Source organism: Notamacropus eugenii, chromosome 4, assembly GCF_028372415.1.
Source record: "Notamacropus eugenii isolate mMacEug1 chromosome 4, mMacEug1.pri_v2, whole genome shotgun sequence".
In the NCBI taxonomy this organism is placed as follows: domain Eukaryota; kingdom Metazoa; phylum Chordata; class Mammalia; order Diprotodontia; family Macropodidae; genus Notamacropus; species Notamacropus eugenii.
Genome location: NC_092875.1, coordinates 149,309,684 through 149,332,379, shown reverse-complemented (window position 1 = coordinate 149,332,379; position 22,696 = coordinate 149,309,684). Strand labels below are relative to the sequence as shown.

Below are 22,696 nucleotides of genomic sequence, written 5' to 3'. Positions count from 1 at the left end.
ATAGAAGGAACCTGGACTCAGTTATAAAGAATTTCTTGTTGTGAAGTGAAGTGTATAAAAGTTCATGATCATTTATCTAGAGTCAACTACATATAAAAGTTGCTAGGGAGATAGTGGATAAGCTATCTAATAAAGATGTATAAGACCACAAGGAAGGGTAAACTGAGACAAACACCATTATTCTGATTTATTAATATGGGCTGGTCAAGAATGGAAACAAATATGAAATAATTATTTTTTCTACTCTGAGAGGCTATATAAAATCCCCCAACGTAAGGGAATCAATCCATCAATCAGTCAGTCAACTAGTATTTATTTATACTAACACTTCATGTTCATCTTTGATTCTAGAAAACCAGTGACTTCAGGAGGGTGATATCTTAGCTTACTGTGAATTGCATATGAGTGGGACAGAGCTGCATAAAGTCATCAGCCTCACTCTCTTTTCCTGAGGCATAGAATTCCAGTGATAAGACAAAGGTCAAGACTACTGGAGATGGCCCAGCATGCAGTGGGTGAACTTGCCCTTCCTAAATGAAAGTCTTTCCCAGGTCTCAGTTTGTCTGAGGTCATTCCCATTCAATGATTGGGGGCTGAGTACGAGTTCACTAACACATAGTAATAACAGCATTACTGACCATAATAGCAGCTAGCATTTATACTAGAAATATTATCCCATTTGATCCCCATAACAACCCTGGAAAGTAGTTTGTTCTTATTGCCCCCATTTTAGAAAGGAGGAAAATGAGGTAGACAGAAGTTAAGTGACTTGCCTAGGGTTACACAGATAGTGTCTATGGCTAGATTTGAATTCAGGTCTTCCTTATTCTAGGAGCGGCTCAGTGGTGAAGTGAATAGGGTGCCAGGACTGGAGTCAAGAAGACTCATCTTCCTAAGTTCAAATCCAACTTCAGATACTTACTAGTTGTATGACCCTGGTAAAGTCACTTAACCCTGTTTGTTTCCCTTTCCTCATTTATAAAAATGAGGTACAAAAGGAAATGACAAACCATTCCAGTATCTTTGCCAAGGAAACCCCAAATGGGGTCACAGTGAGTTAAATATAACTGAAACAACAGCTTCCTTACTCCACATCCAGCACAACCCAGATGCTAAGCCTTGTCCTAGGCATTAGGGATAAGAAGACAAAAATGAACTAATAGTACCTGCTTGGAGCATAGTAGGTCCTTAAGAAATGCTTGTTTTCTTCTCCTTTCCCCCTCAATAGACTAGTTTGTCTGGGCCAAAGAATGGGAGAAGAGAAGTAACTTAGAAGTCTGGAAAGTGAGACTGGAGCCAGATTGTAAAATTTTAACAGATGTGCTACTGGGGAATGTATATTGTCTTTCCTGTACAATGAGAAACGTCTTTCTTGTACAATGAGAAACATTTTGAACTATAAAGCTGCACTGACCAGTTGCCTTTGGAGTCAAATACAAAAACTCCTCTGCATGGCATTTAAAAGCCTTTAAAACCTGGCTCCAAAACTCCCTTTCCTGTCTTAGTGTACATTATTTTCCCTTATTTCACTTTTTGTTCCAGACACATTGGATTTCTTGATGTTCTTCACACTTCATCTCCCATCCCTGTGTCTTGGCACTGGCTGTCTCCCCACCTCCTCCCCACCCCCATACCTCCAACATATTCCCTCCTTTTAGAAGCCCTCACTTCCTGCAAGGTTCAATTCCAGCACTACCATCTAGATAAGGTTCCTCCTGACTCTGCCTCCACCAGCTGCTAGTGCTTTCCCTTCCTCCAACAGAGCTAACCTGGTACTTATTTTGTATAAACACATATACCTATATAAATAATATAGATACACAGATATGTTCACAGATATATATATGTATGTATGTATGTATGTATGCATAGTAACAGCCTGTACTGAAATCTTAGTTACATCCCTCATATCAAAAACCTAATCAGTTTCTAAAGGGAGAGACATGATCAGCTCAAGAAAAATCATTCCCAAAACTGACTAAGTTCATGATCAGACTAAGAGCCCCTTTGATTAATTTAATTAAGACAGATATCTTTTGAGTTTACCTTTGACCAGGTAAAAAAGAGAAACCTTAAAGGGAATCATTAAAGAGAGCTTCAGTAGTTTTAGGAAACTGATCTGCCAGGATGCACCTAAAGTCAAATTACTGATGTTTTATCTGAGGAATCAAAATGTCTACCTGAACTTTGAAGTTAAAGCTTTATCTTCTTGTAGAATTTTGCCCTTTGATTGGGGAATATTATAAACCATGAGTGGCAATGATTTGGGTCAGGGAAATTTTAAAATGCAGGATGAATCTCTGTCACTTTGGATTTCTCTAAATTACCATAATTAAAATTCAATTAACAAAATTTGTCCTGAAATTTGTGACAAAAATAGAGAATAACAGCATTTTTCTTCAACAAGTGATATGCAGGTTCATATTTTTTGATTATTTAATGCTGCTGTTCTCATCAAACCACTTGTTCTCAGTGGAAAACTTCAAAATAAGTGGACACCAAAGATCAATAAATTATCTGGTATGTATGCTAGACTGAGTCAAATGCATTTGAGGTTCCCCTGTTCCTCTTCTCCACCCTCCCCAAAGCCCAAAAGTAGCATAATTAAATCACTGGAAACAACCCTAATTAACTGAATTATTCCATTCCCAACATGGGCTTTTCTAAACATTTTCATCACTCAGACCCTCCTAGGTCCCTCTCCCCCATCTTTTTACCTGTGAGCCTTGCCTCATATTTTCCTAACAAATTGAGGCAATTTATTGCGAGCTCCCTCTTCTCCTCTCTTCCTCATCTCTCATAACCCAAACAACTTCTGCCACCATCTCCTCCTTCGCCTTTGTCTCACGTGAAGAGAAGGTCCTTCTGCTTCTCAAGGCTCTACATGTCCAAGTGGCCCATTCTATACCATCTTGTTTAGCAGATTGCTCCCTCCATTTTCCCCATCCTATCATTTATCATCAATCTCTCCTTTTTTACCACATGCTTCCCTAGTGCCTACACTTATTTTGTCCCCATACTTGAAAAACCTTCACTTGATCTGTCAGACTCCAGTAGCTATCATCCCATTTGTCTCCTCTTTTTGTGGCTAGAATTCTTGAGAAGACCATCTAGAATAAATGCTTCCATTTCTTTTCCTCTCATTCTCTTTTTAAATACGCAAAAAGTCTGGCTTCCTATTTCATCATTTAACTAAAACTATTTCCTCCAAAGTTACCAATGATCTCTTAACTGCCAAGTCCAATGACCTTTTCTCTTCTTCTTCCTTCTCCTCGTCTCTGTAGCTTTTGACATCTATTGAGCACCCCCTTCTCTTTGAAATCCTCTTCTCTCTAGGTCTTTATGACACTTCTCTCTCCTGATCTGCCACCTACATGTCTGACTTTTACATCTTAGCTTCCTTTGTTGGATCTTCATCTAAGTCACACCCACTAACCCTGGATGTTCCCCATGGTTCTGTCCTTTAGCCTCTCTTTTTTCCCCCTTTATACTATTTCACTCAGTGATCTCATCAACTTCTTTATGATGAAGATTCTCAAGTATGCTTATTCACTCTGTTACTAGCAGACTCATATCTCTAACTGCCTACTAGGCACCTCAAACTGGTGCTCAATAATGTCTAGCATTGAATGAAAACACAGAATCCAAGATAACTTTCACACAGAGCACATGTCCTTGGCCATGTCCTGACACACAGCAGGCATTAGAATGTGGAGTCAGTTGAGGAGAAGATGCCTTGCTTGTGTTTTTGTTCTTGTCTTTGCACTGAGTTGCATGACTAGACCTCAGAGGCTCCGAATAACTATATCAAGCCATAGCTCAGAATAATGTAATTTTTCCCTCTCTATTAGAGCCAGCACCAACCTCACTGATTCAATTGAGGCTGTGATAAAATGAAGTGCGTGACTAAGGACAATTGGCCACAAATGTAGCAATCAGATGAGTTTATATTATCTAGGGCATGGAGTGACCTATAGTGAGCAGAACTCAGAACAAAGAAGTCCAGTTGGGGACAGAATAGGAACTCTGAGTCCCCAGAGGGGGAGGATTACAGAAGTCATTTTCATGTAATGGCCCCATGAAACAAACCCAGATTCCGAATGTAATTTATGCAGCCCTAATCTACCTCAAGTTTCTTAAAGAGAAAATGTGATCATTTGGAATAAAGAAGAAACACACTCCATTCCTCCCACCCTTGAAATGATTCCTGTACAAATGAAGCTGAAAATTGCTGGCCTGCAATGGATGCTCCAGCAATGCCTTTGTGTTTCCCCTGAACTCTGACTGCTGTAGAAAGCTCTTATCAAAAGGGACATACAGAGCTCTCAGCTAGCAGCCAGCTTTCAAAATCAACCAAAGGGATAAATACTTTGATCTGGCTCTGAGAAGGTTTCTATCAGCAGTAAGTACATCATCTCACCTTGTCATCTATTAAACAAGATGCTAATTTCACTTCTGAAGTTTTCCCTGCAGTAGAGTAGAAATTATATTCCAGAGACAGCAATTACCTAACCTCCACAAAGATTGATTTTCATTTTTTGTCCTTCAGACAAGCATTATTTAAAAACAACAACAACCCAAAATCACATATATGGAAGGAAGAGAAGGAAGGAGGAGAGAGAAAGAAGGGGAAAAACTGCAGTCATTGTTAAATGCACTATAAACATACAAAATCATTCATCTGAAAAGCTTCCAGGAATCTCAAAAATCCACCTCCTACTTCCCTCTGTTACCACAGCAAGGAAGCCAGAGCTGCTGAGCTGCAGGGCCAAGAAGTAGCCAATGTGGGCAAGAACCCACAAAGGCCTGGGGACTCTCTAAGGCCCTCTCCCACTCTGAAGTTGCCTGCAGACAGCAGACAAAGGCAGGAACAATCAGAGTCTCTGAGTGGATATTTTAGGCTGATCCATTTTTCTGTTGCTTACAGAGCTGGCTGTCCATAAAAGGGGGAGAAGGGAAAAGAGAGAGAGAGAAGAAAAGAAGGAGAGAGACAGAGAAAGACAGAAAAACAGAGACAAAGAGACAGAGCAGAGCACCAAGTGAAACCTGTTCACATCAGAGGGTTTGATATTGAGTGTCAGTGACTGGAAGCCCTTGTGTTGTACCTGCTGCTGGGGAAATATTGCATGTTACCCTCTGCTAAAAACTTCCTGAAGACTTAGGCACAGAGAAGACCAAAGAAGTGCACATGGGGACTATCACGAGGTCAGTCACTTCTAGTTGTCCTGGTCTAGACAACACCTTCTGAACCCTCTCCTATTCTCTCCAGAATTCCTGTGGCAGAAGTTCTAGGGTCCTGGGATTAAGATGCTGGGAACTTGCCACTCTGACCCATTAAACCATTCCAGACAGATAAAGATGGATTCTTGTTTTAAGAGGCAGAACCATACCCTCCCTTCGTAACTTATTACAATGTTCCACAACTTGATTTAGAGTAGGAATGTCAAACTCAAATAAAAACCAGGCAACCTAAACCACAGGTTGTATATTGACATATTAATTAATACAACAACACATTAAAATCAGACAGGAACTCCATGGTTGGGGCTGTATTGGGGAGTGTTGTAGGTTGCATGATACACCTCTGATTTAGAAGGTAGATTTTTAAAAATTAGTATAAATTTAAGTAAAGTAACCAAGAGGCAAAATGATATATGAATAGGTAGCTAGCTTCAGAGTCAAGAAGAAAAATTGGGTTAATCTTGCCTCTAAACTATACCGACTGGGTAAACCATTTAATCTCACAGTTGCCCCAGGACACTATGAAAATACAAACAGCAGAACAAATACGAATGTGCATTGGTAGAGAGAGTTTCTTCTTTGGAAGATCCTTATATCAATCAAGTTACAGGTCCAGACAGAAAAAGACAAATACAATTAGTGAGCTAGACCTGGAGTCAGGAAGGCCTGAGTTCAACTTTGGCCTCAGATATTTACTAACTATGTGACCCTGGTAAGTTACTCAACCTCTGCATGCCTCGATTTCCTCATTTGTAAAATAGAGATAATAATAGAATCTACCTCCGTGGGCTATTGTGAGGATCAAATAAGATAATGTTTGTAAAGTTCGTTGCAAACCTCAAAGTGCTATATAAAAGCTACATAAATATATTACTATTGGTAGGAAACACATATATATTCTACTGTATTGTCCTGATAAGTGGATAGGTGTTTCTCTGAATAAGCCATGAAGAATGCAACATGATATAGTGAAGTGAAAACCAAGTTTAGAATCAAGAGACTCTAAGCAGGGGTGGGGAACCAGCGGCTTCGAGGTCACATGTGAGGTCCTCAAGTACGGCCCTTTGACTTAATCCAATCCTCAGTCAAAGGGCTGCACTTGAGGACCTACAGGACCACATGTGACCTACAGGCTGCAGGTTCCCCACCTCTATTCTAGAGAATCAAGAAAACTACATTCAAATCTTGTTTCTGTCACTTACAAGCTCTGTGATCCTGTACAATCTCTTAAACTCTCACTCTCAGTTTCTCTATGTGTAGAATAATAGCTTTAGAGTAGATATATGATTGCCAAGGTCTCTTCCAGCTTTAAAATTCTGTAATTATATATATAAAATACACACATACATATAAAACTAAGCTTATATATTAAGTAAAAAAATCTATTATATATTTTATAGTACATTCATATATATTAATACTAATATATTGATAAATTATATATTTATCTATATATGTATTAAAATATATAAAACTAAAAGTCTCAAATCAGTAATCTCTAAACAGTTAGAGGACTATTGCAATGATCCAGATGAGAGGTGATGAGCATCTGAACTAGGATTGTGATTACAGGAGTAGAATGGAGGGAGAGAAGATATTGCGGATATAGAAATGGCAAGATTTGGCAACTAACTGGATATGTATGGTGAAGGAGAGTGAGGAGTCAAGAATGACATCAAGTTTACAAACCTAGGTAATAGGATGGCTGATGGAACCCTCACTAGATATAAGGAAGTTGGGTAAAGAAGTGGGGGAAAACATAATAAATTCTATTTGGGACATGCTGAGTTTGAGATGCCTATGGGAAGTCAGTTCAAAATATCCAGCAGACAGTTGGCAGTTAGGAGCTGGAGTTCAAAAGATAGACTAGTACTATATACAGAGATTTAGGTGTTCTTGCACAGAGATGATGAAGTCACCAAGTAATGGAGTGTACAGAGGTCAGACCATTGAAGTACATCCAGGTTTAGGAGGCAGGATATTGATAATGATCCAACAGAGGAGACTGAGGAGTGGTTAAACAAGCAGAAGAACCAAGAGAAAGAGAATGTCATGGAAACACAGAGAAGAATAAGTATTCAGGTGGGGGCAGATAATAGTGTCCAATGCTGCAGAAAGGTCAAGAAGGATGGGGATTAAGCAAAGGAGACTACATTTGGTAATTAACTACTTTTAACTTTAAGGAAAGTAATTTCAATTGAAGAAGGAGAACAAACAAGAAGGAGAAAAAGGAGAAGAAGGAGAAGAAGGAGAAGAAGAAGAAGAAGAAGAAGAAGAAGAAGAAGAAGAAGAAGAAGAAGAAGAAGAAGAAGGAGGAGGAGGAGGAGGAGGAGGAGGAGGAGGAGGGGGAGAAGAGGAAAAAGAGGAGGAGGGGGAGAAGAGGAAGAAGAGGAGGAGGGGGAGAAGAAGAAGAAGAAGAAGAAGAAGAAGAAGAAGAAGAAGAAGAAAGTTGTTTAATTCCCTGGTTGCTGCCCCAGAGTGAAGAGTCCACTACTATACTGATTGGAGAACATGAAGAGGAAGGGAATTTTCCCTAGGCCACTGCTGGAGATAACTGAGTTGAGTTGGGTCATATTCTTCCTGAAAGGTCCACACCTAAGAGAAATCACATGGAATGCCAGCAGTAGAAAGAAGTAGAGTGGGAAAGTGTTGAAAGGGCTGAGGTAGTTGCCCAGCATTAATTATCAGAGAGATAGGGAATGCAACCCATCATCTCATCTTCCAATTAATCATATACTCCTTGAGGCCAAGCCACAACAGACCATACCTTCACAGTCATGAGAGTCAAGTCAAGTTTTGTTGGGGTCATTCCATGGCTTCCATTTTAAAGACTATCATTTTAAATAATGGCAAGGTCTCTAATAGTCCACTCCTAATTTAGGGTGCCTTTAAATTACTTGTTTTGTCTAATTATTAATGCTGACAAAATGACTTCTTAATTACTACAAGTAATTATTCAATAATCAACACTTCGGTGGTGTCAAGCAAATCAAGACTGATGGGGTGCAGACAACAGGGCACATAGCAGATGTTCAATAAACACCTGTGGAATTGGACAGATGGGAAAGAAGGGATCTAAAATTTTATTCTGGTAATCATTAAGAGCAGGTGTTGGCAGCAATTTGAGGTCTTTTGCAAGCCAAGGCTTCTCCCATTCCTCTCCCCTACAGTTCAAGTAGAAGAAAATAGATTTATGAGATACCAAGATGTGGTGATAATTTTGTACACAACTTTGGAGGACCCAGTTTCCATTGCCTTTGCCATGTTGACAAAGTGATTTTCCTAAAGTAAAAGCTGACCGTGTCATTCCTCTCTTCAATAAACCCCATTGTGTCTCAAATCAAGTACAGACTGTTCTGATTGTCATTTTAAAAGTCCCTCATGATGTAGTTCTGATCTACCCTTCCAGTATTGTTACACTATATTAATCTTCACAGCTTCTGGTCCAGCCAAACTGGCCTTCCTGCTATTGCTCACATACAACACTCCACTGCCCATCTCCATGCCTTTGCATTGGCTATGTCCCACATCTGGAACACCCTCCCTCCTCCCCTTCACTTCTTAGAGTCATTAATTTCCTTCAAACTAAGTTCAAGTGCTACCTTCTGTATCTAATCCTTTGTGTATCATGGATCCCTTTGGCAGTCTATGGAACCCTTTTCTGAACAATATTCTTAAATGAATAATAAAATATGCAGGATTACAAAGAAAATTAAACATGTCAAAATAAAGGAAATTCTTTTCTATCCAAGTTCACAAACCCCCTGAAACTGATCCATAGACACCACCACCCCCAACAAGTGAGGCGACCTCAGAACACTTTGAGGGCACTGAGCTAGGATGAGATTAACTCAGGCATTCATATCTTAATGTACTGTTTCCTAAAGTGATTTCTAGGCTCCTTGCTTCTCCTAATTCCATGGCTAAACTTTTTCAGAAAATGGTTTGAACAATATTGATGTATGTTCCTTCTTCCGTGGAATATTTGACAATGTTCTATGATCCTAAGTGAATGAATAGTATTTTTAATAAAGGAGCAACATCTACGAACTTTATAAAGAAAAACACATTGGGATGACTGACTTTTTTTTATTTCACTCAGTCTTCTTTAAAATCAAGGCTTTTCTAAACCTGTTGTTAGCTATATTTTTGGATTAAAAGAAAATTTGACAATAGTTTTGACCTTCAAATTGACCTGTTTCTCCAAAAAATGAGAGAGGTAAATTTCAGTTTGGAGAATCATGTCCTGAAATTGTTGGCCTGATAGCAGCATGACCTGGTAACGTTGAAAATTTCAGAAACTGTCTTTTCACAAGTCTGAAAAATCAGTTAATAAAATATAGCTTGAATCTGTACTTTATTTGCAATTACTAATTTGTTTCTTATGATAGACAGTGTATTACAGTGGTTAGCCAGCTAGCCTTGGAGTCAGAGAGACCTGGGTTCAAGTCCTGCCTCTTACATATACTATTTGTGTGACCCTGGGCAAATCTCTTAAATTCTAAGTGTCTTAAGGAACATTCTAAGACTCTAAATTACAGAGAAGTTGACTTAGTGGAGGAAGTTTCCATACTGGGAATTCACCATGCTAATTAAATCATAGATCTGGAATTGAAAAAAAAAAGGTTCTCGTAATACTTCCTGGAAATCCTATATCACCATTTCCACAACCATTTTAGAGATGAGAAAATTGAGGAACACCAAACTAAACAGATTTCTTTGCATCACTCTCATCTAGTTCTTAAACGTATCCCATATGCACATGGTACATATGCCATGGGCTCTCAGTAAATGTAGTTTGATGACAGCATTGTCTGGCCTGTATTTATTAAGACTTGGGCTGATTAGTACAAGAAGTGAAGTCATCACTTGCTTTCTACTCTTTCCAAAATTGGCTCATGCCGCCATTGTATAATTTGTATAATAATGCCTCAAGGAGCATTATAGGAGAACTGTGGTAAGACAGCCCCACCAGATCATATCTTCACAGCCATAATTGACAAGCCCTCTGAAATAAAGAGTTACAAAAGAGATAGCCTCTGAACAGGATGGTCTAACACTATTATGCTTACAAGATTACTTTTTTTTGGTGGCGGCCATAACGGTTTTGTGCAATTCATTAAGTTCTCCTACATTGAATGGAATCTGGGGGAGAAAAATGTTTTCACAGACACTCTTAATTCAAAGTACTTTTCCACATCTGACTTCTCACCATTGCTGATTAGCAATGTACTTGTCAAACCTTAAATTCTTATGTGTTGAATGCACACAGAATTCCATCTGGAATATATATGATATTGGATGCTTTCACTGGAAACTCTTGGCTGTTGCAGAAATTATTTCACTGAGATGGCTGAATTGTGGTATATTTTTAAAGAACAAGTTCAACCATTTTATCCCTGTGTTCAAGAACTATCAGTGGCTCCCTATTGCCTATAAGATAAAATACACACTCCTCAGTCCTTCCCAATTTGACTCTAGCCTACCTTTCTAGGTATACCATGCAATACTCCCCTTTTATACAGTTGATATTCCAGCCAATTTGCTATTCTCTGAACTTGGCACTCCATCTCTCATCTCAGTGGGAGTCTTTGTAGAGACTATCCTCCATGCCTAAAATACATGCCCTCCTAACCTCTCCCTCTTAAAATCCACACATTTCTTCAGTGTTCAGCTTATATAATACCTCCTATGAGAAAAAGTTCCTGAATATCTTAATTGTTACTTCTCTTCCCTTTTTCATAATATCATGCATGTACTTACCTGTTTAGAAAGTATATCCTTTTAGGAAAAGGGTTCTTAATTTTATGCATATGTGTGTGTGTGTGTGTGTGTGTGTGCCCCTATGGCAGTCTAGTGAAGCCTGTGAACATCATCTTAGAATAATGTTTTTATTCTCATAAAATAAAATATGTAGGATTACAAAGGAAGCCAATCATATGAAAATGTAGCTATCAAAATATTTTTAAAAGGCAAACAAGTTCACAAAGCTCAGGTTAAGAACCCATGTTCTAGGAGAATATATATTCCTTGAAGGCAGGAATTCATTCTGTTTTTGTCTTCGTATCTCTAGAACCCAGCACAGTGTATGTACTTAAACCATGTGTGCCGGGGATTGGATTGGATTGGATCATCACTGGGAAAGACAGATTGGAACAGCCTGATCATGGAAACCCTGCAGGTAATCCCCAATAATGCAACTGTTTATTGTCGTTGTTGTTCAGTTGTTTCAATCATGTCCAACTCTCCATGACTCCATTTTGGGCTTTTCTTGGCAAGGATAGTGGAGTTGTTGGCCATTTCCTTCTCTAGGTCATTTTACACTGAGGAAACCAAGGCAAACAGGGTTAAATGTCTTGCCCAGGGTCACACAACCAGTAAGTGTCTGAGGCCAGATTTGAACTTACGAAGATGAGTCTTCTTAACTCCAAGCCCAGTGCTCTATCCTAGCTGCAGGTATCCCCCAATCATGCAAAGGAGCCAAAAAAATAGCAAAAATCTTCCTTTCTAAGTATTTCTGTTCTTGTGTGTCTATTTCAAATGTAAACTTGAATTCAAAGTCAGGGTATGAAGACAATAACTACATGAGGAGATTCCTATGTTCCAGTCAGAAAGATGTGCCCCACTACCCCTGTGTAATATGGACACATCATATAATAGAATTGAAGAGCTGACAGAGGCCTTCAAGATTACCTTGTCCAGTCTCCAACTTTGGGGCAAGTTATTTAACCTTTCCTAGGCAAAAGGGGGATAATATCATTTGTACTATCTACCTCCTTGGTTGTGGGGAAGAAAGTACTTTGTAAACCTTCAAGGGCTACTGAAATGAGTTTCAATGACAATCTTGACTTCTGTTTTGCCTTTGATGGGACCTTGATTTCATTTGTATTCTCTCAGCCTATATAGATTCCAACCCTTCAGATTGAACTAAGTTTTCCAGGGGCGGGGCCACATGTGGCCTCCAGGCCACAGGTTCCCCACCCTTGAAGTAGTCTCAGAGGTTCTTTTCAATTCTGATATTCTGTGATTCCAAAATCCCATTCCATTCTTTTTCATGTTTTCCCACAAATCTGATATAGAAAAAGAAATCTCCCTACAGTAAACCAGGAGACTTGGCCCAGCAGAGAGAGTGCTGGGCCTAGAGGCAGAAAAACTTGAGTTCATATCCAATTTCAGATACTTATTAGCTGTGTGACCCTGGATAAGTCACTTCACTTATCTGTCTCAATTTTCTCAGTTACAAAATGAGTATAATAATAGCTCCTACCTCCCAAGGTCCCATAAAGACCTAATGAGATAATACATGAAAAATACTTAACAATGGCTAGGAGGCACTTAATAAATGTTTATTTCCTTCCTTTCTCTTGTCCTGTTAGTATCTTAGAAATGCAAGCTCTCTGGGATAGATCTTTGCCACTTATTCTTGCTTCCTGCCTGGCCTAACTCCTTTTTTTAGCCTTTAAAATTCCCAATAATGTTTCTTTTATGCCACTTTGCATATAGTAGTCATTATTAAGGATATGCTGACATCTGCCTACTAAATCCACTAGGAATCTGCTTATCACCTTAGGGTTATCTGTGATTTAAATTTTTATGAAATCATGATGTTTCATGCTTTGCAGTCATATAGTAATATCACAACAATATTAGGGTTAAAGAGGCAGGCTTAACAGTAGTTAGCAGCGTGCAAATCATTGAAAGCACAGCGTAATTTCCTAAAAACAATACATACCGACCTCCTGCAATGTTTATCCAAAGTATACATAAGGACAGCAGGAATTTTGATGCCATCAGAAATGCAGGAGACAAGTCTCCAGGTCCACATCTAATCCTTCATACTTGCTAATTGAAGCACCTGGGTAATTTTCATGACCCTGAAACTAGTAGCTAGGGAATTTTCCCCATTCAACCTAAATTGCAGGTAGGGCTATGGAAAGAAAAAAAAAGGGTAGTTCACAAGACAGGCATGACCTAAGGGTTTTACTGGCTGTCTAAGTATGGCTATGGGTCTGACTCACAGAGTTGGAATAGCCTTTCAAGGTCATGGTCTAGGTAGGTGCTTTAAAGAAAGAGTTAGCACTACTCCCCTAAGAGGAAAGAGTTCTATAGCAGCTGTAATTCAACAGAGAACCAGTAGAAGACAGAAGTTCAGTGAAGAATTCATACAGACCCATAGCTCAAGACAGATCATGTAAAAGAAAATAACCCAATAGATGACCTCAGCAGCTTGCATCTCAGCAGAGAAAAAGAAGTTTGTAGTTTAGTGGAAGAAAAAAAGACTCAGGAGATAACCTTAGCAGATTCTAATGGCCTTACCTGATCAGCAAATGGCAATTTAGAAGTCAGTGAGCAATTTTAGCTGAATTTGAGGCAGTTTGAAGGGGCCCCGAGTTGTTGGGAGCCCAGGTTCATGCAAATAAAGTCATACTATAAAACTAACAGTTTCCATATCCTCCCTCTTTGGAAAGAAATTAAATGTTTGCTATATAAAACTTTCAGCTTCTTCCTTCTGGCATCTGTTTTGCACTGGTTAGGAGTCTCTAGAATATTAACAGTTAATATTGACGTTTTGATCAATTTTCCTTTTTTAAAGAAAAATTCACATGCATTCCTCATAAGAACTTGGTGAAGTAGGTATGTAGGTATTGCAAGTTTTGTGGGAGGGTGGTTCCAGATCACTTTACCCCACTTAGTCCTGATACATTTATCAGGTAAGACTACATTAGCCAATTGGAACACACTTCCTGTTGAACCCAAGGAGACTGACTGGAACGTTCTCTCTTAGCTTGCTACCAGCAGAAAATCCAATCACATCTAGTTCAAAATTTCATACAGACCAAGTCCCTCAGACAATGTAAACAGATGTCTTATTAACCCTAGGAAGGTGTTCAGGTCTCATTCAGACCTAGTGAACATTGGAAAGAGATATGTTCTCATTTATAAAGGAATTTGAGTCTCCTAGTTTATTAGCATATATATGTACATACATATGAAGTCTCAGAGAGGCTAAAGTAATTTGGCTATGGTCACACTGCTAGGAAATGGTAGAGTAGGTATTATTTGATCCATTACAGCCAGGTTCCAATTAGTGTGAATATTAAGTAGTGCATATCTGTACTGAATATTTCCATTGGTCTGAAACATATTTTACATAATTATAACGAGATATATAGGCAAATATTTGACTGGCTTTCTCTCCAAAAAAAAAAAATACACTTTAAAGCCTAATCTGAATTATTAACATTTTCTCTATCACTTTCTCAAGTCTAAATAATCAATAAAACAATGAACCAAGTCCTGATTTATGGCCTTTGCCAACTTCCGATGTGTAAATGCTTATATCGAATATTCTAAAAAGCCAGTTAGAACTGGCTCCAGTAATTCCCCCCAAAATTGTGAATAGTTCAAATCTATCTAGGGGACTCTTTATTTGAACTACAACTTCAGTCATAACAGCCCTGTGAATCACGTAGTTCAGGTATTTTACAAATGAGGAAACTGAGGCTCAAAAAGGCTAAATGACAACAGTGGAAAGAGTTAGGGGACTTTTCTTCAAATTCTGGCTCCACTACTCATTGTCTGTTTGACACTGGCTGAGTCTTTTAACCTCTTTGAGTCTCAATTCCTTCATCTCTAAAATGAGGGGTTTGAACTAGATTACCCTTTGAATTCCTTCTTAGCTCTAAATCCACAATCCTATGATTTGTCCAAGGTCACCCAGCCACTAAGTGGCAGAGCCAGTATGCAAACCTAGGCAGCCTGACACAAAGTGCATGGTTGTTTTCATTTCACTGGATTGTCTTTTACTCCTTTATAGGCCTTGGGGGGGGTGGGGTGGAGTGGAGTGGGGAGGTGGACAGATCAGTGAATACAGTATAAAGCATAGGCCACATGCTTGGGGAGGATTCCCATTGACCCTTCTTTCCCTCAAGGAAGAGCCAACGTAGAATTATAGGCAGGTCCTTTGGGGAAAGAGATTCCCTCTCAATTTGATTTAATTATTTTTTTCTTTTGCTCATTAAAGGGGCCATTCCCTGACTACTTCTTAAAGAGGTCTATTCACTCAATGGGTGTTACCTCCTTCTAAGTGAATACCTGAAAAGGCCTTAGCCTAAAAAGACAAAGGTCTCCCCTTGCATCCTGGACCGTCTCCAGTCGTCCTGATGAATATCTGGTCACTGTCCAGATGGCTCAGGAGGAGAAAGTGAGGTTGATGACAACCCTCTCTCACTCAAAACAAAGTCAAGTGCAAGTCATGTCATCATTTCTCTGATGTCATCTTCGAAAACAAAGGATGAACACAACAACAACAAATGGGGAAAGAGAAGGGCCAATGGGTATGAAGATCCATTTGGGCCAAGCTCTCTAGATGTTGATGGCATACAATAGAGCCTGCTAACTCAAGTATAGATATTTGTGCGTGCATGCTATTGTTGTTGTTTGTCCTTCATTCTGGTAGAGGACCATGACATCAGGAAGGGGATGCCATGACTTGCAAGTGAATTGGATTTAAGTGAGGCAGAGCTGTGCCAAGTCACCAGCCTCACTTTCTCCTCTGAAGCCATATGAGTCCAGTGACCAGATATAGATGAGGATGACTGGAGATGGCTCTCCTAATGCATGTTAGGAATATGGTGAAAGTACTTGGCCCTGCCCCTAGCTCTTCATAAACCTTTTTCTTCCTTCAAATTATGGCTATGCATTTTATTCCCTTCACAAGTAATGGATCTCCAAATAAGAAGATGGAAATCAGTTTCCACATTGGGAGTCCTCTACACTGATGAAATTCAATACCAAAAAGTCAGTCACTTTCTCTCCTCCTCCTTCTTCTTTTCCTCCTCTCCCTTTTCTTCCTCCTCCTATTCCTTCTCATCTTTTTCTTCCTCTTTTTCCTACTTCCTTTTCTTCCTTCTCCTTCTCTTCTTTTTCTTCTTCCTACTACTCCGTATACATTTATTAGCTGTGTGACTCTGAGCAAGTTATTTAACCTCTCTGTCTACCTAAGTTTCCTCATCTGACAAATAGGGGTGATGCTAGCACCTATCTTCGAGAGATTTTATGAGGATCAAATGAGGTAAATATTTGTAAAGCACTTTGCCAGACTTAAGGATCTATATAAATTATCCACACATATGATTTATCACACATATAGAAATCACATAGATGGATATATTCTTTTTTTTAACTACTTCTGCTTCTTGGCAGTAGGCGAGGCCTATGTAGTCAGAAGAGATATTTAGGGGTTGGCAAAGTGATAGTACTTGACTAAAATGTTAAGAAGGAATTGATTTTTACTTCTTGCAGCAAGCTTGGAGAGACTCAGCATTCCAGAATCCCCAAATCTGAGAAATGGTTGGCACCTAGCCCAACCTACACACAAAAAGAATCCCCACTGTCCCATATCTACCATGGTCCAGCTTCTGCTTGAAGACCTCTCAGGAAAAGGAAGTCACCAGCAATAGTCTTGAGGTGATCCATTCCACTTTTGGATAATTCTAACCTTTAGGGAGTTTTTCCTGGCCTCAAGCCTGCACTGGATTCTTTGCAATTTTCACCTAATGTTTCTGGTTCTGCCCTCTGGCAAATAGAATAAAGACCTTCTCTATATAACAGTCCTTCAAGCAGCTGAAGACAAGCTATCATGTCCCTCCTCAGTCTTCTCTTACTTGGGGTAAACATACCCATGCCTTCTTCTGATCTTTAAAACTTAAGATAGACTTGGGAGCAGGCTTTGTTGATACTGGAGGAGGGCCTATGCAGCATCTGAGATCAGTGATGACAGGACAATGGCTCTGCTCACCCTAATGAACTGACTGCTGGACCTCCTGGATAGTAACAGGTATAGGGAACGCTTCTGACAGTGATAGTTATCACTCTGTCACCAATCACCCCTTCCAGGGTCCAGTGGAAGAAGACCACTCTGGGATGGTAAGGAAGAGAGCAGCTTTGAGAATGATCTCTCTTCATGGCAGGGCCCAGGAGTCAGATAGAGAGAATGAAACATTTCAGCAATCAGAACCCAAAGAAATTTCTTCATTTTTCACCCCTGTGTCTCCTCCCATGAACCACAGAGGGTGGAGATGGAAGAGGGCCCCCAGGCCATCTATCTCTTCATTTACCACTTGTCCAACATTCCTTTGGATTTCCCCATCATGCACCACCTTCCCATGCTGGATACCTCCTCTGCCCCCTTCCATGAGATTATAAATTCCTTGAAGTTAGGGACTGCCATTTTCTTTTGGGGAGGGGGCATTGTAGTCCCTGGCACAGAATAGGTGCTTAATAAATGTTTACTGCCTGATGACTGTATAGAAATGAGGTTTTGTTGATTAAAATGTCTTTTTAATTTTAATAACACTCCACACATTCCAGCTACTTTGGAATTCTCAAAAAAGAGAAAGCAAACAGTTCATCTTAAGCAGAAAAGGAAACAAAAAAATCTATTTGCTTTTTTCCCCTGGAATGGATTGTCCTGGATATTCTTGGACATAGTACAAATTCGAGTACAACTAATGCTTAGTAGTTAGGTGCTATCATTTTCTTTACTAATAGACAGAAATGCAGCAGCAGGAGGAGGAATGCTCAGTTGTCATTTCCCTTCTGAGACAATTTATCATCTGTTAAGAGTCCATACCATCCCCCTTAACCTCTTTTCCACCATCCCACTGTGAAGTTGGAACAAAACACAGAAACCCAAGCCCTTATGCCTCCAGAGTAAGGAGAGAATCCTAAACGACCCTTCATCCCACAAGACATGGTAGAACAAAGAGGGGGCAAGAAGGACTAATCAGAACAACTGCACTTTGGAGGGTTAGGACTGAGATGTGTGACATCTGCTCTGGTCTTCCCTGGAATGCAAGGAGTGAGAGAGGGAGAACCGTGAGAAGAGGAACATGAAATACATGAAAAGGAACACTTTTGTTCCACTCTTTGTTTACGTAGAGGAGATAAAGGCATTCTGCTGTCCTGAAGTGGTCTCTCCAAGGCATCTAAATAAAAATAACAGGACTTAGGGTTGACCTGAGCTGTCTGTGGCCTTGAAGAGAAGGAATGGTGCGTCAGTGCAGCAGCTGTACACCAGTGTGTGGAGGCTAAGTGCTAGTCTGGAATATAGAACAGATCCCATTTCTGACCTCAGGACCCAGGGCCATGGGCTGAACAAGTGGGACATGGAATGTCCTAATGCTAACTCTGTTTTTCAGGTTTAGGGACAAAATAGTATTTGAGGAGAAAGAGCAGCCCTTGACCTTGGAGGACTCTCCTACATTATGTATTTCCACTCCTGAATCACCATCCCTAGCTACCTCTTTTCCCTACTTTTTTACCTTTAATTCTATGTCCTCAAGTTTCCTTCTTCATTAACTCTTCCCCTAAGTATATAATATTGTTTATATATTTATAATGACCTGTAGTCAATACAATAAAATTGCATTGTATATTAAATATACTATATGTATATATATATATGTATGTATGTATAGATATGTGTATATATCCTAAAGCCCACAGGTTTGAGACTCTTTCTCCTTATTGATGGACATGAAGAGCCTGTCCTTTGTAAGGGGCAGAGAGGAGCTGGTAAGAAGAAAGGGCTTCAGTTCTCTGCCCTTCCTCTTTGGAACTCTCCAAGAAAGAATTCCTTTCAAGTCCCTTTTGCAGACTCACCAAGCTTTGAGTCTTCTTCATGAGGTCAAGTCAATTCAGGCACTTCTGGCTTCCAGCTTTGAGAGAGAAGCTGGAAGAGGCCAACCTTAGTTTAGGTTGCTGAGAAAAGACTCCGGACAGAGAATAGAGGAGCTGGCAGTCTCTGCCATGTCCCTGTTCCTGGCTTGCTATGCTATAGAATTTGGGGAGTTTCCTCTTGAGTGAGATCCAGACACTCTGTATACCTTCCCCCTCCATATTTACATATATATATATATGTATATGTATATATATATACACACATAAACACATCCTCCTATGTATAACTTCTCTGATCTGTTTTGCTATTATTTAGATAAATGAGTTTCTTTGCTATTTATTGTATGTATTTGTTATGGAATTGGTATCAGGTGGGAAGTAGTCAAGCTCTGGCCATAAAACTTGGGTTCTGCTTTTCTCCCCAAATGATAAAGTGATCAAAAACTAGATAGAATTCGATCATATCCTCTAGACAAATAATATTTAAGTAAGTAGATAGATATAGTTCTTGTCCAGTATCCTCTCTCTCTGAGGAGAGCTAAGTAGTGACCTCTGGCCCCAAACTGCTACTTCCCTTCTTGGCAAGAATGAAAGTATTCCCTGGAGAAGGGTGGGGGGAGAAGTTAGAGATGTCCATTCTACCTTCATTTGAGCCATACACAATGACAGTCTTGCAATAGGTGGGTATCACTACACATGTGAACCTCTCCTCATTTACATACACACATACATATATATAGTTTATATGTTTATATATTTATACATACATACTGGTCAGTAAATAAGTGTCATTATTAAAAATATATGTGTATATATATATTGGTATATACACACATATATACACTTACAAATACATACACGCACATGTATATATATACATATATACATACGTCAAACAACAACAGACTAGTAGTTATGGAAAATGGCAATCTATTATTGAGAAGCAATATGACAAGTGGACAGAGAGCTGAGCTTGAAAATAAGAAAACCCACATTCAGACACAGACAGGCGTCTCTGACACAAACTGGCTGTGTCACCCCAAGCAAACCATTTGAGTTTTCAGTCTCCCAGGCAACTCTCTAAGACTATTTCTTACAGACTAGGAGAGAGAGTAGAGGGGGAAACATTTATTAAGCATCTACTGTGTTCCAGTCACTGTGCTAAGTGCTTTACAAATACCTCATTTGATCCTCACAACAACCTTGAGAGATAAAGCGCTATTATTATCCCCATTTTACAGTTGAAGAAACCAAGGCAAGTAGGGTTAAGTGACTTACCTGGGGTTATCAATCTAGTAAGTGTCTGGGGCTGTATTTGAACTCAGGTTTTCCTAATTTTAGACCCAGTGCTCTATCTACTCACTGTACTGACCAGCTTCCAGTCTACATGGTTAAGAGCATTTTTGCACTGGGTCCTCACACTATGGAAATCACAGATTACAACTGAAATAAATAAATCAATTTTAGTGTTAGACCATCTTTTTTAGTTTTCTGCCAAAAAAAAAAAGGAATTTACTTTTCGGTTATACATAAAATTAGCACAATCCTAGAATATGATATGGCATAATTATACAAACCCTGATCCAAACAAAGAACTAGTCTCTGTTCCATACTATTATCTTGCTCTTTTCTGCCTTTATTTACTCACTTGGTCCATCCTCTATGACAGGAACACAATCCCTCCCCATCTCTACCTTTTGACCTTTCCCTTCAAGGTCCATTCAGCTTCCACTTGAAAGCCTTCACCCCAGTTAAAAATCTTCTCTCATGCCTAAATTTTCTTAAGAAATTTGGTGTGGGTCATATATTGGCCATCATTACCTTTTGCTCAATATCTTGCTTATTTCTGTTCATATCTTATACCTCCAAGTTCCTTGAGGACAGGGATTATCTAACTTTTTATCTCTATAACTCTAGCTTCAGTCTCAATGCTTACACATAGCTTAACAAATATCTATTCAATTGTATTATATCTAAGATGACATTTTAAAACTACTGACTATAAAAGACCTATATCCCTTCTTAATGCCTTATAGGCAAAGGTCTGGAATCCCCCATTCTCTTTATTGAAAAATGTATAATGCATGCCTAGTGGATTGCAAATAGCATATCATTTATTTATATTGGTTTAATATTATGGCAGCTATTTTATATTGACCACATGAATTGTAAATGTTTAATTGATCATCAATGCACTTGCAGTGACCCCATGCTACTATGACACCCTCAATGACTTTACCGTGAATTAAAATAGCAAAATTGACGATCCTCAGCATGAAATTCTAAAGGTTCTCCACTGATTTTATTCCTGAGACAAGTTTTTATAATCACAAAGTAGGACAAGAATGCCGCTTGATGAAATGTTTTTTATATACAGCCTGAATCCAAACCATGACAAAATCAACATTAAGCCAATAATGAAAAGAGCTCACATTTGAAAATACAAATTACCCACATTTATGTGGCGTTATAGTGATGCCATGAACAGAGCCTCAGGCGTAGAGTGAGGAAGACCTAACTTCAAATCCAGTCTCAGACATTAGCTGTGTGACTCTGGGCAAGTCAGAGTCAGCCTCAGTTTCCTCATCCAAAAAATGAGCTAGAGAAGGAAATGGCAAACTACTCCGGTATCTTTGCCAAGAAAACCCCAAATGTGGTCCTGGAGAGTCAGACATGAATGAAATGACTGTACAACAATGACAAAATAATACAGTTTTAGGGCCTATAAAGTACTTTTCTAGGTTTAGAGTTAGAAGGGGCCCTAGAGAAGATCTCGTTAAACTCCTTCCTTTTACTACAGATGAGGAAACTGAGGTCCATCGACATTATGTAGCTTGCCCAAGGTATTACATTGAATTTCTTCTTGACCCCAAATCTAGCATTCTTTCCACTATATCCAGCCATGAGTGGTATACATCTAATTGTGCCCATTTTACAAATAAGGAAAACTGAGGTACAGAGGAAGTGACAAACTAGAACTCAATGCTGAGAATTTGATAGCCTTCTTTAAGTATTTAAAGGACCATTGCATGGAAGAGGAATAATACTTCCTGTGCTTGGTGCCAGAGCTCAGAATCAGGAGCTATGGGTGGACATAGAAAATAGACACTTTAGGCTTGAAATAAGGGGGAAAAACCCTTTCTACCACCTAGAGTTCTTCAAAGTTTGACTGGGTTGCCTTGGGAGTTATTGAGTTCCCCCTCGTTAGATATTTTCTAGCTAAGGCTGTATGACTACTTCTGAGGGATGCTGTGGTGGGCATGGATTCCTCTTAGTAATGGGTTGGATCCTTCCAATTCTGAAACGTATAATTCTGTGGAATGGAACTTATTTGATTTGTAGGGAATTTATGGATAGTAAGAAATAGACGTTAGGTCTCTAGGTTCTCATGTACCACTACTCCATCATATTCTGTATCTTTCCAGCCTCAAACAAGCTCTCCTTAGTCTAACACTAGGACTTGGAGGCTTCCATTGGGCAGCTCTTTGAGAGGTGTCATGTCCTTGCACATCTTGCAGCACTTCTAGGCTATTCCTTTCAAGTCCACCCCAAGGAAGAAAACAATGAAAGTTGCTATGAAAGCTGTTACAGTGAATTACAGTTATCTCTTCCACATCGCAACTTTCCCCATTGTGGTTTCAACATGTTGCAAGTAAGCACAAGAAATTAAATGGAATTTTGGGAGAGTTTTGCAGAAGCTACAGCTGACACTCAAAGATCAAGAGATAATACAGAAAAGTTTAGAAACTCAGAAATGCATAATATATATATA

General features: G+C 39.3%; 1 protein-coding gene and 1 long non-coding RNA gene across 3 annotated transcripts in view; one reads left to right on the top strand and one right to left on the bottom strand.

Moving 5' to 3' along the window:
- NCALD (neurocalcin delta) overlaps nucleotides 1–22,696 on the bottom strand; it is a 579,604-nt gene that overhangs the window by 167,218 nt on the left and 389,690 nt on the right. The gene's annotated exons all lie outside the window — the stretch shown is intronic.
- The window catches only part of LOC140500644 (uncharacterized), a 46,824-nt gene that overhangs the window by 952 nt on the left and 23,176 nt on the right, over nucleotides 1–22,696 (top strand). The window contains exons 2-3 of the long non-coding RNA XR_011965813.1: nucleotides 4,928–5,205; nucleotides 11,315–11,422. This is a non-coding gene — a long non-coding RNA (uncharacterized lncRNA). The remainder of the gene's footprint in view (nucleotides 1–4,927; nucleotides 5,206–11,314; nucleotides 11,423–22,696) is intronic.